Raw genomic sequence first — 14849 nt, 5'->3', positions numbered from 1 at the left:
CGGATTTCGCAAGGGCCTCTCATGCGAAACCCAACTAGCACTCTTCCTTCATGACTTACATGCTAATCTCGACCGTAACATGCAGACCGATGCTATTTTTCTAGATTTTGCGAAAGCCTTTGACAAGGTCCCTCACCGCCGACTATTACTAAAACTTTCGCAGCTCAACCTACACGCTAATATTTTAAAATGGATTGAAGAATTTCTAACTAATCGTTCGCAGTCTGTCTATGTTAACGGCCACCTGTCTAAGTCCGTCCCAGTAACATCCGGTGTCCCACAAGGATCTGTCCTTGGTCCCTTTTTATTCTTAATATATATTAACGACTTGCCCATGCATGTTTCCAGCAGCATTAGAATGTTCGCCGATGATTGTGTCATTTACCGTACCATTAACAATCGCGATGATCAACACACCCTTCAGGCAGATCTTAACAGTGTATTAAATTGGTGCAATAATTGGTTGATGTCCCTTAATCCTACTAAATGCAAACTCATGTCTTTTTCTCGTCGTCGCAACCCTTATCGTTTTTATTACTCTGTTTCTGATACACCGATTGAGCTAACAGAATCGTATAAATATCTGGGAATCACCGTCTCTCCTGATCTCTCATGGCGCGCTCATATCAGTAACATCATTTCAGCATCAAATAAAACACTAGGTTTCCTGAAGCGTCACCTCCGTCTTGCCCCACCTGAGGTAAAGCTGCTCGCGTACAAATCATTGGTAAGACCAAAATTAGAATATGCATCTGCCATCTGGAACCCACATCAAGTATATCTAATCACTGCATTGGAATCTGTTCAAAATCGTGCCGTCCGGTTCATTCATTCCTCATACTCGTACGACACCAGTGTTTCAACTTTGAAAGTGAAATCCGGATTGCCACTCCTTTCATTTCGTCGCCGCATCGCTAGCCTCGCTCTTTTTCACAAGTTTTTTTATTCTCCCCTGAATCAAGCACCGTACATCACAGCCGCAGCACGCATATCTCACCGCACCAGTCATCCACTGCAAGTTGCACGCCCATCGTCGCACACTACTACTTTTTCTGCATCGCTCTTTTCGCGAACAGCTTCAGACTGGAACGGCCTTCCCTATGACATCGTCGTCATCGCTTCGCCATCTGTTTTTCAAGCGCGTGTAACAAATCATCTTCAATGTTAATCATTGCTGTTTTTCAAGTGTATTCCCACCCCTTATGTAACACCCCCTGAAAAGGGGGCCTTTAAGGAATAAAACTGAACTGAACTGAACTGAACTGAACACAGTTGTCGAGATACCACTGTTTTATACTACCTCGCTATCGTAGATCAAAGAGAAGTGTCTTGTATATCATGTGTAACGGTGTGCTCTTTTTGTAGAATATCTTTGCTGAGATAGAATCCCTTTTTGTGCGCTAGACGCAGAGAAGTCTTTAATGAGGTCAGTTGTTTCATCAAACTCTTCCTGCGTAGTCTGCTGGACCAAGTGCTACCTTAAGCAGACCCCAAATTGTGGAGGCCACTGTTGCGACGCCCTGCGACTTTCAATGCGCAAGTCTTTTTTTGCAGCGCTTGCTCCGGACTGCATTTTTCTATTTCCTCTTACCTCCCCTCATCTTCCTTCCCCAGGGCAGGTTATACAACTGAAACACCCTTCTGGTTAACCTCGCTCTTTTTTCGTTACCCTTTTTCTCTCTCGAAGCAGCCAAACCACTTAAAGCCGCACAACGCACGCTGGAGTTGTTTGAGGTGACGCTGGCAAGCGGCACTCTGGAAGACCAGAAAGCGCTAGACCAGAGCACCAAAGCGTCGGTTGAAGCTAGTGGAGCCCTGGACTGAGAACCGCACCCACAATTCACTCCAGTCTTCTTCTACACATAGAATTTCCGACGGTTACTTTATTTCCTAATACGAAATCTCAGCGCAGCTCATCAGCTGTTTCAGCTTTTCGATAGATTGAGGCAAACAATTCGAGCAAGACATGTATGTACAACTAAAGACTGCATTTTATTTGTCAGACATATTCCTTCTTCAAGAATCACTACACTAACAGTAAGGTTACACTTGAGAGAAATTACAATAGAAAAGAATTGTTGCACTTAAAGCGCACTACCAGAAGACAGAGAGGCAAAGAAAGCACGATTTGTTCACTGAAGCTTAAACGGCGGCTCGAGCGGTCAACGCCCTTCTTAAATAGGCTCGGTCCACGTCTGTCTGTTCTTTGTGCCAAGGCAGGCGTGCACATACACACAGTGTCGGCTGTGCAGTCTCCTCCTCGCGCTGGGTGCGCGTCCTCATTGGTCAAAGACCGCAAGTGACTTCGAGGAGCATCTGGAACTCTTGGGACAAGTCCTCACTTGGACGTTAGAATGGCTAGAAGCTCAATGATATTTTTTACTTTCATTTGAAGACATAGTTAATAATTTAAAAATTATAATACACACCGCAGACTGAAAAAGAGAGGTTTCTAAAATTTTTTCACGAGTAAACTTTTGAAATCTACACCCGCAGAGTACAATCAGCTAGTTGGCCTGCCACTGATAAATGGCTCAAGGATGGGTGAATACTACAGCGCTTTCGCAAAGCAATTGGGGCTGACTTTTAGAGCCTATGGAGGGCCGATATTTTGATTGATACAATCAGTAGCTGCGAAGACTAAATGAAACGAAAGGTCATGCGCTCAAACAATGAGGAAGCAAGACCAGATTTTTCCCACTACAAAAAAATATTCTTGCTGTTCTTCGCAGTGCTCATCCCCGCCTCTTTGACATCGTCTCGTGAAAATCGCTGACCCCTAGGGAAACTTTTCAACTGTCGATATAAAACATAATCCGAAGGAGTTAGCCATGAACTTTAGATTCGGTGACTTTGCGTTTGGATACCACATCGTCGAATGGCAGCATGGTCATTTCCAAACATACCGCCTTCAGCACGCTTAACACGAATGCTCGATTGTGCGTCCGGCGCAGCCATTTCAGCCCTTGAGCGCTGGGCGCCGAGTCCGAGTCCGGTACCATGCTGCACGGTGCTTTTGCGGCGGATGGAGTAAGCTGGTGCCCTTAGTTCACCTTAATATTGTTTCAGACCCAGCGGCCACACGACCCATCCCACGACCAGGACCACACAACGCGCCAAGCAGCACAGCACGATGGTCAGAAATTCCGGGAACTACTTCACAGTGTCTAATACTTCCGCGAAGAAAACGAATATCTAGCACCATTTTGGAGGAACCCTGAATCCTTCTATGCTCTTCAACTACTTGTGAAAGATCCAAATGAAATACAATGCCCAGGAATACATCCGGTGAGGCATCACTATATTTACTGTGGGACATAGTGGACCAGTACACATTAGGCAAATTAAAGTCTGCTGCCAAAATAACCTGGTCGCCGAGCTTGACATAAGTAATCATGTATTTTCGTAACTCCTCTGTAACGTTTGTGGAAGACGTTAAAGGTCTGTATATCACTCCCAACACATATGCAACATGATCATAATAAGCTTTACGAAAAATAGATTCTAAATTTCGTACATCTGGCATGTTTATCGTATTTACCCTTAGCGAAAAAGAGGATATGCTTAAAATGCATTTCAAACATATTGTATTAATGTCATATTTATTTCGCATTTTTTTTGTCCCTATGCTTAAACTGCAATACGAATGCTTTCTAAGTATACTACGAATAATATATTGAACGTTCTTTAAAATACGTGGAAAGTACATTTTTGCCCGCTTAGCATATTTATAACGCATTAAAAATTTACTAAAAATATACATAAAATACATTAGATTATATTAGAAATACACTATAAATATACATTGAATACATAAAAAATATATTCACTTCGGCTTAAAAAATGACTACTGGTCGGCTTCACAGAATGAGACGAGTTAATGCTTCAACTGCAGAACAAATTATACAAGCGCAGTTATAATCAATCACGAAGTACATGAGATTATAAGGTCACGTGACAGACTGGGAACGGCCGAGGTACCTACACAGCTAATCATGACGGAAGTGCCCCAGCAAACAACAAGTGCTCTGACATGTTGTTGTTGTTATAGGCTGTAGAGAATAGGAAAGAGGAAAGGGCACGAGCTGGTAATACTTGGCTTGCCTTATAAATACCCACCTAGAACGACGCACTATCTTGCCCGCTGAGGCGGTTTTTTTTTGCGAAAAGACTGTAGGTAGGTCCACAAATTATCCCAGAAGTGCCCTACTGGTCGCGTTCGAATCTCGGGGCGATCTAGAACCGACATGCTAGTCGAAACTTGCGTCAGAAATAGGTCCGGAGTCGAACTGTCAACCAACAGATACACGGGCGTCTAAGGGAGCCGGTCGGCCTTGCCGGTCGTGGTCCTTTTCGCTGGCATATTCGGGCCCGGAAGCACCCAAGGCGCCTTTGCCGGTATCATGCTATCACGTTCTCCGCACGTAGTGTAAATAAGTGGTGATTACCTTCCTGCTAGAAGTTATCATAAACGAAAGGACGACAGGAAAGGGAGAGTTTTCACTGTTCCCTGAAACGTCATTTCGAGCCCTAGATGGTTCCACGGTAGCTTGAAGTGTAATGCAAATATGTTTACGCGGACTGCCCATTTCTTAGAATTTACGTATACTTGGACGGATTAATTGCGTATTTACGAAAGTACACTTTAAATAGATTGCCAACACGAAAATGCGATTTTCAGAAACTCGACTTCGAGCAATAGGTTGTTCAGCGGCAAATATGCTATGCAAATATGTGTGTTGCAAATATGCTAAGGCGGACTGCCAATTTGCTAGAATTTCAGTATTCTTTGGACTAATTAATTGCGTATTTAGGGAAGTCCACTTCTAGTACGTTGGCAACACGCAAATGCCATTTCCCGAAACGCGATTTCGAGCACGCGACTGTTAACCGGCAGCTATAAGTGTGCTGCAAATACGGTTAAAAGGACTGCCCATTTGTTAAAATTGAAGTATACTTTGAATGAATTAATTTCATATATACGAAAGTACACTTTCAATACACTGACAAGAAGCTAAAACTGCATAAATAATTTTTTATTTATTTGAAAAGTGCTCGAAGTATGCTTTAAGTGAGGTATTTTTGACATATTTTAAGAATATATTTCGAATACCAAGCATGAAATTGCAGGAACGTATATTTTACATATTTTTAGTGCATTCATGAATACAAATTATGTTTGGAATAATACAATTTAAATAGCCCACCATTATTTTTTGCTAAGGGATGGCATGTCTTGAAATGAATACACACAGCACCGCCTTTTTTGCCGCGACCTTTTCCAAACAGACTGAATCAAAGCAGGACCAACTCGCTGTCATGAATTGCTTCACTCAACCTTGTTTCATTCCAATTCTCCAAAAGTCCCTCCAATTCTAAACCATTATTTAATATGCTGGGAATGTTAACATTCAAACCTTAATCAAGCGCCGGTTTGTATTCCTTTGTTAATTTCTTTTATTTGTACACACAAGATAACGGCAGGCATTTTCTACGTCACATCCATACATGAAGTCACCAACGGCTAACTTAACATATAGATGCTGAACTTTCGCACCGTTTGCCTTTTCTTCCGCTGCACTTTTCTGTAACTGTTTGCGCACATCACGCACCCTTTTCGAAAAATCTTGTTTGTTGCACTCAACCAGTATGGATGCCTCATCACGGTAGTCCAGGAATTTGATAATCACCGGTCGTGTCATATTTTCTCTCTCTCGGCCAAGCCTGTGTATTCATTCAAAACTATTAACATTCACTTGCAATTTGCTCAAGAATACTTATTCTTTTACTTCTTTTCCAAGCAGCTCAGCATTTCTGTATCAGGCTCCTAAACACCATCAATTATCAAATTTTTTCTGCGTCCTTTGCTTTCAAGATCATTAACCTTTTCGCTCAAGGAAAAAAACTGTTTGTTAAGTCGAGATATGGTGGTCTGAAAGTCATTTACCCTGTTTTCGAGCGAAGCAAGAGTTGATAATTCCTTTTCAACAACTTCAACAGGAAATGTTTTGTCTCATATTTATTTGCGATCCTTTAATTTCCTCAATAGAAAACTGCATTTATTATAAATTTATTACTGCCTGCGTCACGTGTGTATTATGCACAGTTTTGTGAAATAAATAAATAGATTTTTCAGCTGATTTAACACCTTTATTACAATAAAACAATAACATTTCAAGAGAACCAACTAATTTGCAGTCTAAGTTACTATGAAAACATTTTTCTCACAATAGGGCTGCAATCATTATGCTCATTGACAACAGGAAAGAATTAAAGAGTGAGTAATTTTTTTTTTAGGAAAACGCTGAAGTGACGAAAATTTTGGAAGGCTTTCAACATGCGCGCGAGAGACCCTGGTTTAAAATACCAGGTGGGGCAAGCTGCTCTTATTTGTGCGGCAATAACTTTGTCTCTGTATCAAAATATAGCGAGCAATGATTCTTAGGTTTTCATAACTTCATACTACATTCATACTTTCATACTACAAAAGAATAGATGTGTATTCAGATTAAAAAGTTAGATTTTCGGAGCAGTATATTCTTTTAAGCAACTAAATAGATGTACGACGGCTCTTGTCAAGTTTTACAACATTATAGTCATACGTGCATTTTCTGAGAGAATCAAATCCCCTTACAGCGACAAATTCTGTGAGCGAAATACCAGTACCACTACTTTCAATTCCCCAAGAAGATGTAACGTATTAGAACTACAACTTATGGTTCTAACAAACAGGAGGAATATTTTTTTTAATATGCCTTGAATATTGTTTTTCTGGGTATAAATGGAATGGTCAGTAATAATACATTGCATGTCCTGTGTGAAGCTGTATTTGCTGAACCCTTAATTTTAATCGGCTAGTCCTTATGGTTTTGTGTGGTTTTGTTTTGTGGGGTTTAACGTCTCAAAGCTACTAAGGCTATGAGAGACGCCGTAGGGAAGGGCTCCGGAAATTTCGACCACCTGGGGTTCTTTAACGTGCACTGACATCGCACAGCACACGGGCCTCTAGAATTTCTCCTCCAAAGAAATTCTAGCCGCCGCGGCCGGGATCGAACCCGCGTCTTTTGGACCAGCAGCCGAGCACCATAGCCACTGAGCCACCGCGGCGGCGGCTAGTCCTTATGTAGAAGCCCGCGCTACAAGGGTGAAAGTTAGATATCAGCGTCTGGCAGTTTATAATCAATCATTAAATCAGAGTTTAAGTATATTGCTCTGAAAATGCAAGATGGCATCCTTTGGGAGGAATAAAACATGAAAAACAAGCAAGGGGTAAAGTACGGCATAAACACGATAGGTACAGATCGTTTATTTTATTGGGATTTAACGTCCCAAAGCGACTCAGGCTAATGAGGGATGCCGTAGTGAAGGGCTCCGGAAATTTCGACCACCTGGAGTTCTTTAACGTGTACTTACATCGCACAGTACACGAGCCTCTGGAATTGCGCCTTGATCGAAATTCATCCGCCGCGGCCGGGATCGAACCCGCGTCCTTGGGGTCAGCAGCCGAGCGCCGTAACCACTGAGCCATCGCGGCGGAGCGATACCTACAGGTACAGAAGAAAATAAACATGTGCCCAATAATTACAAGAACACAGTTACGTCAACCGTCTACACTCTACTTAAGAGTGCAGAAGAAATGAATCGTCGGTCGCGATATTAGGGTAAGTAAATTTCGACGAAGGGATTGTGGAAAAAAAATAAAAAAAGAATGGAAAAATAGTATTTCAACGAATAACAACGGATTCACGAAACTGCGTTCAAGATCTAAACGACATGTCCGAATCAAATCAATAACTCCAGAGGCTGAGCAGTGAATGGAAGACGCCAAATAAAAAGAATTTTTTTAACTTTAGTCTGGAAATGATTCATTTCGAGCCTACATTAAGCCTCGTAATGTGCGTACGTATTATATGTACATCGCAACTTCAAGAATGGACATGTACGGTCTTTGCCAAAAGTAACCGAGCAGCCGCGATGGCAGCGGGAGCGGGCTCTCAGCCGAGCGGCGGCGCTGCGGCCCCCCGCGCTGGTAACTGCTCCCCGGCTGTGAGTGTAAACTGGGTGACGTAAGCCCACGCTCTAGCACGGCCTCCTTCGATGATAAGAAGTAAGCAGGTACTATGTGAGGTGAGCCATTTCGCTCCTTTGGAGGGCTGTCACACTGATTGATGGCACAGATTTACGTCAGCCAGTTTACACTCTCAGCTGGGGAACAGCGGCCTGCGCCGAAAATAGCAGTGCCGTCAGTCAGCTGCAAGCACGCTCCAGCCGCCGGCCCGGCTGTTCAGTCACTTTTCGCAAAGATGGCGCATTGCACGATACGCATATCCATGAAGTACATCGTTTTTGATAGATTTCAGTATTTCCAGGCCTATTTCACCGTACAGGTCCAGTGAAGACAAGCTGCTACGCATTAGGTGAAATAAAAAGAGCAGGCAAGCATGCGGTCAGAGAGGGAAGGGTATTTTAAGTACGTGAGTGGAATGAAGTGTCATCAACAATGCGAAAAGGTGGTACCTGACGGACGACTAAATTTTATTTCCATGATACTGATCATCTAGGTGTTTGACCGCCACGAGTCTTTCAAGCTACTACAACAAAACTTGGGTAGGGCCTAGTTGGTACATGATGTTGTGAAGGTAAAGGATGCGCAATCAAAGGACGAACCACGAACCACACAGCGCTTGTGTGTGTCCCTGTGTCTTTCTTCGTGGTTCGTCCTTTGATTGCGCATCCTTTACCTTTCAAGCTACTGTCTCATATTACAACACACTAACTGGAATGCCCCAAATCCTTCGATGCATTGCATGCAAAACTGAATCCGTGAAGAAATTGGCTTAGCCAGAAAGTTACAGTGCCAAAAAAAAAATCACGGGTTCTGTAGTTATAGAAATGCGAGCTAAATGTGCAATAAAAAGTGTGTATGCATATGAAATGCTATAATGCGTGCGGCTCTAGGATCGTACTGTCGTTTTTGAGGTGTCTTAAAGTAATTTTTTCTTAGTGCTGCATTGTAGCATGGCTCAGTGGTGTATTACACATATGGTGTCATGAACAGCTAATGAGAAAAGAGGGGCACAAGAACGAACCCGTGAGGAATGCGGGTGGCGTCGAAATGAGTGAGGGGTTTCTGGTCATTAAAGTTAACCTAAAAGGCGTCACCTTGAAGGAAGCTCCTCACCATTAGCACAAAACACTCATGAGTCACACCGTGGACAAGTGTGTCCAGTCTTTTCTTTGGATAAAGCAGCCATTATGTATTCTACGGCACTCCTTACGGTACGATGCGCTAAGCGTCCAAGCAGAATTCACGGAGTGAAGATCCATGGGAGCAGAATTTGGAATAACATGGGCAAAAATTCAGAGCCCTGAATACTGCTTATCTGGAAATTTTCCAAATTCACATTCTGATCGATCACCTGGATTGGAGGTTTCCTGGGGAGCCCTTTAGCACAGAATAAAGAAGGACATGTAATATCCGTTGTGTCTTTTATCAGAAGTGAAGCATTCCACTCAAAAAGCCTTATTAATAGATTCAGCACAAACCTATCCGCCCCTTTGTTATCAGAGTTAATTGCTGCTAGCCACGCGCAGTAGCAGATGGGACTAACACATATTACAGGACAATCAGACATCTGATGGGGCAATTATACGAAAGCGGTAGGAATTACACTCGATGATTATTTCGATTCTTTCACTCTAAGCCGAGGCCCCACACAAGCCATAAAATTTTCCTGAAGGGTGGCGGTAGGTGGCTGGGCCTAAGCCTATAAACACCTATGATTGTTTCTAAACTGATTATACAAGGTTTATTTTTTCCTGTTTATTGCTGTATTGTATGCGCCAGATATACAGCACTGCTAGATATGCTTGACGCTGCAAGCGCCCGTGCTGTCACCGCTTTTATTCAGTTCACTCTCGGCTTCTAAGGTATCCGCTGTTGGTCAGTTTCTACATACCAGAAGTAATAACGAGGTTTGCGATGGAAAGGGAGAAGAGGATCCTTGGCCGTGTCCGGGTCACTCGGCAAAATATACTGCTGGAAAACCCAACAGCTACCTACCGCATTTTTATTTTCCATGAAGATTCGGCGGTTCAGCCGGCTCTTTTGCGTTCTTGAATATTGGACAAAGAAAAGGTTAGTTTTGTTTTTTTGTGATTTCAATTGCGGTCGATGATGTCATCGTTTTACATTGCGAGTTGTGAGGGGTGTGCCAAATTGAAAGCACTGAGCGATGACTTTTTGCCCTCTCGTTAAGCCGATAGTATAAGAAGGAAGGTATTTCATCGTTCCCTATTTCATGTCATCGCAATTGTGGCAAGGAATGTCGAACAGCTATCTGTATTCGTCCCTAGATGTAATACCACCATCTTGTACACTATGCAGAAAAGAGATCTTTTAGTGTTCGCTTTCGGATCCGCAGTGGTGGCCTAGTACTCTAAGCATCCGCCTAGCATGCGGTAGTTACAAGGTTTTGGATGGAATTTGAGGTAAAAAGCCTGAGAAATTGGTGTTTGATCCAACTTTGTGTAGTCAAAAATATCTTGTGCCATGGCGCACTTTGGCTAAAATCTGTCCTTGGACCAAAAGTTAATCTTTACCTTCATCGCGTTCGCTTCCGAGAAATGTAGAATGTAGTTAGCATGCTCTCTATCACCTCGTGTATCTGTTATTATGTTAAGTATGCTCTGCATCCATCTGACTTCTGCGAGAGCTCTCTCGGATCAAGTATAGACGTGTTTTTCAGATAGTCATCTGGCTTAGTGCTTAAAAGAGTGCGCAGCGGCAACAGTCTCGACTTGTGCCAGTTGGTGACCACAGAGAACACAAGTATTCGCCTCTTGTTCCTTGTCAAGGGTTCCTTTCAAACTAAACGCTCCAAATGCCAAGATTGTGTTGGTGCCTTCGTTTCTGACGTACGCTTGCGTGCGCCATTAGGCGGCGTATTTAATGACAGCCTCGTTCATGGCTTTCCCGGCGACATCTAGCATTCGAGTCTCTTCTAACGGCTCATGCCACCGCCTCGTCTTGTTAGGCGTTGTACTCTTTTATGAGAAGAGTGGTAGCTCCCTCCACTAAGCAGTGAGCTTCGAAGTTAATCGAGTTTTTTGCGTACATCGACAACACAAAAAGAAACTACTCATATTCTGTGCATCCGAGGACGCGTGCGCACTAGTGCAACAAGTGCAGTGGTGTTTGCTTGGAGGTGGTATTATGTATAACGCCTTCAACTTAAAAGCAAGCATGTCACACGTAAGAATTTTTTCAGATTCTCTAAAGAACATTTGTTACGGCGACTATACAAATATCAGTATTCGTAGTCATGTTTTCATGTTTTTCTTACCAACCGTTCGGCTTATGATTGCCAAGCACATAACCTAGATCACGCATGTTCCAAAAAAGACAAAGAATTTTAGACTTCAGTTTCTGGGCACACCTATTTGCAGATATTGAAGCCCACGAGGAATTGCGAAATCAAACTACCACTGTCGCAACGCCCACTGCCACTCCTATATTCACACTCTGCGAGAATTTGTGGCTGGTTTTTAAAATAATGCGCAGTGTATACCTAAAATTATAAATTATTCAGGTGTTTACAAATGTGGCTTCAACGCTTCTATGTAAAAATTCAGCATTCTAAAACTGAAAAATTTGATCGCGTTCACCATTCGCGTTCACAGTAGACTGGAGTTCTTTCTTTGCCCGCGTTGGGGAAAATGGAGGAAGCACTAACACATGCAGGGAGTACTAAAATCCCAAGAACTGATACCAGCTCGATGTACGGTAAGCTTTTGCAATATTTTTCCTTTTTCATGCAATTGCTCATTTCAATCCCTGCCAAGTCAAAGAAACTAAGTAAGTTGCACTAACTTGCTAAGTTTCTGTAGCTCGACCTGTAGCTGAACATGACTGTGCCGCTCTGTTCATAGAAGTGCCTTACAAAAGAAGGACCGGCCTTTCCGTCCAGACACAAAGCTCGGGAACAGTTCAGGACGAATGACAGGCGAGAAAAGGGCGAGGGGATAGTTTATGACTACCAACCTAAGCTTAAACCTGCACTGTGTCATCACCTACTTTCTACAATTACTAACGCTGATAATGTGACCCTGTTAGAAATCAAGGGTACATCGTCAACCGTCAGTTTCAACACATTCGTCCTGTGCCTATCTTGCGAGCATTTCAGGTGCATCGAGTTGCATCAAATCGGCCGCGACGAATAATGGTGGCAAGAGCGTACGTGAATGTGATACGCGAGTCAATTTTATCTTTTTCTTTTTCTAAATGACTGCTGACACTCCGATTGCGTTTTAGCATTTTGTAACAGCAGATGCGATTGTTCAGTCTAGAACTGTTGATGGACTTTTGATCTTTGACCGACCCCTAGTTTTATTTGTTCGCATCAAGGGCAACGATCAAGCTTATCGTTTTATCAGCCTCGAGCAGGCGGTTATGACGAGGCATGCTGCAATCCACCGCATAAAAGACGGGTGCGAACTGGGGTGCAACAGCGGCTCAGTACTAGTCTCCTCGTCGTCTCCTGTGTGCTCTTCTAGTCAGTAAGTAGCTTTTATCCTTAGCATTGCAGTTTTTCAATGAAATTTATTTAGTACTCGGCGCTTTAGTGACAGAAAACTATGCACATTAAAACTATGCAGAACGTCTTAAACCAATGACAGGTTTAAGACGTTGTGTACAGAACCCTATCGAAAGAAGATCCTTTTGTATAGGACAAAGTGCGTTTGCTTCTGAGGATTAATTTTCTGGCGTATTCTTGTTCTTTAGTGTTGGTATTGAATGCTCATTCGGTCAGGCTTCATAAGGAGTTAAGGGTGCCAGTAGTCTATTACCGAGGTTACCTACGTAAAAGAAACCGCGAATGGACATTAATACTGGTGGCAAAGTGCGGTCTTGTACTCTGATGGTCAACTGTACGCTTCGAAACAGGGCAAGGAGGTTGCAATATTTTCATACTTGAAGCCTCAATTATTTATTATTCTCTCTGACCTGCAAATGCATAAAATATACACGCGCAGGGAACGCAACAACAATAAATATTCCAGGAACTGAAAAATATTGCTAACAGTACTAAATTTTAAGACGAATGTTAAAATCTTGTCACAATAAAACCTCTCGTTTCTTGAAGTGTCCACCTTACTGAGCTATAAAGCTATCAAGCAGAGGTTCCGTAGAATTTCGTCTAAATAATTACGCGGCCTTAATGTATGCTTGTGCGCTCACAGGATTTCATATATTTTTTTTTTCAACAGAACGCCACCGTTTTCAAGCCTGTCACAATGAAGCAAGCTATTGGTACCATCTGCATTTTCAGTGTTTTCCTTTTCGCAGGTAAGAGTTGGAGATGCTGTCGCACAGACATCCCCTCACAGTTAAAAGTATATGCTATCCCTCAACACTGGTACAGGCATCGCAGGCTAGCACAGGGTTTCTCACTGGAACCGCTTTTGCCCCGTGAAGTCACATACAGGGCTTCTTTAATACCACAGCTGTTCGGAGGTGAAGCGGCAATGAACACTATTGCGCGGTCCCCGCACTCGATCTACACATGCATTGAAGAAGAAAAAGAAAGCCGCTTACGGGGCATCTGTCCACTCACCTGATTTAAAACTGTCATCAAGAACGGTGGCGTAGAAACGCTCAAGGACATTGAATTCTGCCAATTTCAAATAATACACTTCGAGATACAAACCCACTTTTGTGGAAGCGACCCCGCTGTCGGCGCTTGAAGGTTATCCACTAACAGCATTATCAATTTCAACTTTTGTAAAAATTGCATTTTACCAAATTTACTGACCGTCTAAAACCTTATTTGAAACAACGCTCGCATCTGCCAGTATATCGCATGACCCTAAACCAGGGGTCATATAATAGATGTCGGGCATTACAGCACAACAGACATCAGAAAGCACGGCCCGAACGCCTGTGCCGTGGCCTGGTGTAAATGAAAAGTTGTATTGGCATGTTCTCCTGACTAGGCGAGGTGAATTGAACACACAGCCCCCTTCTTAGAATCCGGCTGCTGTCACACGTCAATTGTATGTTACCTAAAAAAAATATTCTGGATGAATAAATTTCACATCTAAAGGACAAAGGCTCCCCAAGCAAACCTGTCATTTGAATTGCGCTCATTAGAAGCTTGAAAGAAGGGAACTGTATTAGTCTTCACGAATGCTCTTCAAATGACTTCGAAGGTTTTAAACGCAAATTTCCTTTTAGTGTGAAGAGCATAAATAAATATGTAGAAATTTGCAGCCATCAGAGCTTTGTTCTCTTCGGATGTGACGTGACCACTTCCCAAGCACGAAGAGCGCCTTATTTTCCAAGCGCTATTAAGGCCATTTAGCATGGTGCGCACCGCTACCACATAGCGCGTAGAGCACGTTGTCAGTTAGCGTGCACAGATCACCTTGACGGCGCCAGATGGCGACAAGGGGCTGTAAGCTGCACGCATGCCTTCCGCTTCGGTACCAATCAGCGTGTGCGCACTGGCGACGCGAGGTGTGCGTTCAGAACGCTAAAAGACACCTTTGTTGCTGCGAATCTGAAGCGCATCTCTGCAACGTAGTCAGGTCTTCACGCAGATGTTGTCGTAAAAGCGGCTTTACAGAACTGTAATACGTTGAGGAAAAAACAGCTAGAGTTAGTACAATCACTTGAAGCAGAAACCAAAGAATACAGGACGCTCATTACTGCATTCAACCCAAACTAATGCTTTAATGCGAAAACATTACTTGTCCCATTACGGGAAAAGCAGCCGGCGTGCGTGTGCGTGCCTGTGCACTCGCAGATGGTGTGAAAAATTTGAGTGATGCCATGAAAAATAGGGTGA

The sequence above is a fragment of the Amblyomma mixtum genome, chromosome 5, assembly GCF_055824585.1.
Source record: "Amblyomma mixtum isolate Tamu chromosome 5, ASM5582458v1, whole genome shotgun sequence".
Lineage (NCBI taxonomy): Eukaryota > Metazoa > Arthropoda > Arachnida > Ixodida > Ixodidae > Amblyomma > Amblyomma mixtum.
This window is presented reverse-complemented; position numbering follows the sequence as displayed.